The following is a 5,239-nucleotide window of genomic DNA, read 5'->3' on the forward strand; positions in this document are numbered from 1 at the left end:
CTCTAAGGTGACCATGATCAGTCTCAAGGACACACGATATTTAGAGCATCTACAACCGCCAACCGAAACTACTAAATCTGGCCTCTAAACGTTTGTGAACGTGGCGAGTGTCCGGACATGTCCGTTTTGAGTCCCTATTTATTCTTTTATATAGCCATGTTTTTTATTTTATTTTTATATTTTTGATCACTTGCATGTGATTGGTGAGATGAAGATAAAAAAGAAAGAAAAAAAAGGAAAAGGTGGTCTGGAGGGGACGCATCCTACGTAGTGAACAATAGAGACGTATATGGATGATATAAAAAGTTAATTTAGACATATTTTTTCTTTTCTTTCATGTCTGGTCACTAACTGAATGCATTCATGGACGTTTGAGCAAGGCTTGAAAAGGTCGGTTGTGGATGCTCTTATGTGTTGCAGTTGTAGGGGCAGCTATTTGCAAATAATGAAGAGCTATAGAGTACTGTGTTGTGTTTTGAGGACTACCTCCGTTCTGATTTATTAGTCTCGTCATATTTAGTGTTATATTTTAATCATGATTTTAACGAATAAAATATAAGTTTCACGTAGCAAAAATAATATTATCGGAAACTATGTTTAAATACAAATGCAACTATGTTTATTTTTTGATGACATGCATTAATATTTTGTCGGTTAAACCTATGATCAAATCTGCACAAAATATGAAGGTGGTTAATAAATCAGGACAAAGGTAATATGTCGAGCTTGCAAAACTTTCATGTTTCATGTTTGAGCCGATGGTTGTAGCTTGTATTAAGGACCTAGTATTATGGTTTCGTTAGTGTAATCGGGAAGAAATCCCCTTTCTTCTAAAAGAACTATCAAAAGCATCTTTTTGGAGGGTTCAAAGTAAACAGAAAAGTACTCTGTGTAGAGTGGCCGTAGCAAAAGGAGCAGCTGATCCAACCTTGCAGAAAACTAGGAGGAAGGATGTCACTGTCGAGGTCACGCTTGTAAACGAGACGGCACCCCCTCCCCTTGTATAGTAGTCGCAAGTGGTAGTATTTCCTTCCACGCCTCAATTCGTCGTCCTCTTTCTCTCCGCATGTCTCGATCGGTACCTCTAAGAGGCATTTGGATTACAGCCCGTGCGTTGCAACGAAAACAAACCATATGACACGTCCTAACATAATAATCATGACTTAAGATCTTTATTTAAACTCAGATTTACATTGCCTTTTTTTTGTGAATACATCTATGCTCTCTCTCTAACTCTCTCTCTCCCTAAGGTGAACATCAACTTTTCTGTTTTCATGTAATGTTTTGCCGATTATTGATAGTTTTTTTTGTCTAGAATCTCATTTTGACGAGGTGTTCATTTGCAACACGGATCGACTTCAGTACGAAAAAATGAATTATGCCCTACTGATTAAAATTACAGCATAAATAGAATTTTAAAATTGTTAAATAAATAAAATAACATCATATTTAGACTCTACGCATCACTATTGATGAAAATTACATTATAAACAGAATTTAAAAAAGTGAAATAAATAAACTAACATTATATTCAGATTCTACGTATGTTTCTAATAAAATTTCATGTATAATAATTTAAAATTGGAGTTACCGTTTAAAAGATATGATTTTTTTAAGTATTTGTCACTTTTAATTAAACTGGAGATTAATTAATATAAAACTGAAGGACGTTTCTATATAAATTGCAAAAAACGATTCGTTCTCACACTTATGTACGTACTGCGGGTTGATTTCGGGAAAACACAGGGGTTTTATCATAAAACTGCAAAGAACGATTCGCTCTCCCACTTATGTATGTAATGCGGGTTGATTTTGGCAAAACACGGGGGGTTTACTGTAAAACAGCCACGACGTATGGCAGAAGCATTATGTGCTTTATTATTAGGGAAAGAAGAGCATCTCCAGTCGTCCGTCTCCCCAAAGGCCTTTCAACATCATTTTCTAACGCCGGCCAAAGAAAAAATATTCTCATTCATGTCCCCAAGAGCTTGTTTTTCGTCGGATTTAACCAAAAATTGCGTCAGCGGACACAGGTTGTGCCCAGCCCCCTGGGGCGAATAGGTGTGCCAGCGTTACTTTTTTGCATGGCTGACTATGGGCTATTGGATCTCTCTCTCCTCTCTTCTCTCTTTTCTTCATATGCATGCGACCGGACTACGGATAGAACAAGACCGGCATGCGGCATGCACCAATCGGAAGCAAGGAAAATACGTGGCATGGGAGGCGGCTAGGAATAACAAGCCCCCAGCCTAAAACTTCCGCTGGCTCACCTCTCGCCGATGAAAAAAAACGACCCTACAGAGGTCAAACGGCTGGAGATGCCCTAACCAGGTCTCGCGGGACGAAATTACATTGTTTGGTTGTTTGGACTGTACCATGTTTTCACCTGCATGGAACTTAAAGTAGTTTCGGGCCTGGCCCACGAGCTACTGCCGAATCAACAGTTTTTCCGTTGTCAGGCGAAGCGCGACCCACGCGTGGCTCTTGGTTGCATGCCTCGGGAAGCGTGGAAGATGGACGAGATGTCTCATAACTCCCTTTCCCTCTCCTGTCACTGTCCACTCCTCCATTCACACCACTCCCTCTCATTCCCCTCACGCCCCGTTGCTCTCCTCTCCTCTCCTTCGGTGAATAGGCCGCCGTTGTGCCATCTATTGACCCCCATCAGCGCCGGCCAGAACCGCATCCACGAGCGGTGGGGTTACCGGCTTGGTGAACTCTAGGGTGGATCTGATGCGGGCTCTGTGGGCGTCGTCTCCGCTGTGCACCAAGCCATCACGTCCAGCCAATGCGGTGTCGGTCGCTCCAGCTCCTCCGCCGTATCCGGACCTCGTCGACATGGGTTCGATGACGTCGTCGGAGGGGGCGCGACCGCGCTGTTGGTCGGAACCCCTGTTGGTGGGTTTTCTTCCACATCCGAGGGTTTGTTCCATGGACGCTGGCGCCCTCCTCCTTGACAGCGCACGTGGCCACAAGCACCAGGCCAATGCCGGCGGCCGACGGCATTGGCGGCTCCTCCTCTTCTTCACCGGACATCTCCTTCCCGTCGGGGTTTTCTCCCCGATTCCCGTGCACTCCAGCCGCTCCGGTAAGGATGAAATCCCTTCTTTGCTCGTAGATGTGTAGATTAGGGTTTTCATCATTAGCATGAATTGGATTCGATTTGATTCCAATCGAATCAAAACGAATCAATTGTATTCAATCCCTTCTTGCATGATACTGTTCATAGGCGGGATAGTAGTGTTTTTGCTTGTTAGGTGTTTGATGTGCATGCTTAGTAGTGTTTATAGGCAGGATAGTTGTATTAATAGCCATGCCAATTGTTGTGTGTTTCATATTCAAGCATAGTGTGTTCTGCTTAGTGCTTAGTGCTGCTCATGATGTGCATTTTGTTCATGGGCATGGTAGATAGTTGTTGTGTTTCATGTTCATGCTCAGTGCTCATGCGTAATAATGTGTTCATCATGCTAGTTCAAGTCCACAACTTCGTCGGCCATACGATGCTTGGTCGGGAATGACAGTACTTCTATCGTCGTCACAGGATCATCCCAGACGTCCTCATCGTGATGCTCATCTTTGGCCTCGACCTGAAGGTTCATATCTACAAGCACGACAACTCCATTGAGTGCAGGGTGCGCTGCAGTAGGCACAGCTGCATCGGTGACCTTGCAACCTCTGTTGTCAAAAAATTCCGCAACATAACCTTTATTGCAAAAAAAAAAACTACGACACAATCTCTATTATAAATGTTTCTGCAACAAAACTATTGTTGCAGGAATCTGCAACATCATCTCTGTTATAAATGTTTCTGCAACAAAGTCGTTGTTGTGGGAATTAACGAGTGAGGTAGGGGACAAGCAGGACGTGACAGCAAATCGATCGGACACTGCCCGTACGTAGATCCAACGGCTATCGGTGTGATGGATGTATAACACACATCAACCGGTGAATGCGTAGCTGTCCCTTTTTTTCAAAGCCGGCAATGTAGTAGAGTACTACCCTTGTGAACGGAGCAGGCGACACCGACACGAAATGAAACATTTTGCCTCGCACGACGATGACAAGACAGACAGAGCGGATGGCACCAACCAAAGCACCCACGCCCGTTTCGATTCCAACGGAATTGAAAAACCCGATCGTGCGTAATGATCCGCATACGTGGCTAGCGTGGCCAGGCCAGCAACTATATTCCAGGATGTCTGTCTTGTGCTTGCTGCTGACCTAAAATATGGGAGCAAACATTAAGCTCAGCTGCACCCGATCCGGTCCATTTCTCTACGCCGCTGTCAGTCAGAGTACGTACGCCCATCGCCAATCGCCATTTTTGTTGCACCGGTTACAGTTCCGTACCCAAAAAAACATAGGGACTGCTACGCATCTACCGATGGATATTTATTAAATATCCACCACCTCGACAGCCGTTCGATCTCGCGCGTGTAGCCGTCCGATCCGCTGCGTCTGATCCGCTCTGGACGCAATTTCTGAAACGATGCTCGAGTTGCAGAAACTTTCGCTTTGTTGCAAAAAATAAACTTTGGATCTGTTAATTCCTGAAACAACGGTCGAGTTTCAGAAACAATTTGCTTGTTGCAGAATATTTTTTTCTTCGTCTTTCTGTAACATAGGTATTTTTACGGAAGAAATTTTTGCAACAAAATGTCGTGTTGCAGGAAACTTTTTGCAACAAAGGTCGAGTTGCAGAACGCGTGGCGCGGGGCAGCGGCGGAGGGCGGGCAGGGGCGGCGGAGGGCTGCGTGCAGGCCGGCGACGGAGGGCCGCGGTGCAGGCCGACGGGGCGGGGCCGTGGCGCGGGGCGGCAGCGGAGGGCGACGGGCAGCCCGGCGACGGAGGGCCGCGGTGCAGGCCGACGGGGCGGGGCCGTGGCGCGGGGCGGCAACGGAGGGCGACGGGCAGCCCGGCGACGGAGGGCCGCGGTGCAGGCCGACGGGGCGGGGCCGTGGCGCGGGGCAGCGGCGGAGGGCGGCATGCAGGCCGGCGACGGAGGGCCGCGGTGCAGGCCGACGAGGCGGGGCCGTGGCGCGGGGCGGCGGCGGAGGGCGAGCAAGGGCGACGGAAGGGGGCGGGCATGCCGGCGGCGGAGGGGCGGCGAGATGCAGCAGGCCGGCAGCGGCGAGGTCGTCGGGGCCAAGGCGGAGGCGGAGACACGGATGGGCAATTTTGCAAAACAACTGCCCAGTTTCTGAAACAACGATCCAGTTTCAGGAACGGTTCGCGATCA

The sequence above is a fragment of the Hordeum vulgare genome, chromosome 3H (assembly GCF_904849725.1).
Source record: "Hordeum vulgare subsp. vulgare chromosome 3H, MorexV3_pseudomolecules_assembly, whole genome shotgun sequence".
Taxonomy (NCBI): Eukaryota; Viridiplantae; Streptophyta; class Magnoliopsida; order Poales; family Poaceae; genus Hordeum; species Hordeum vulgare.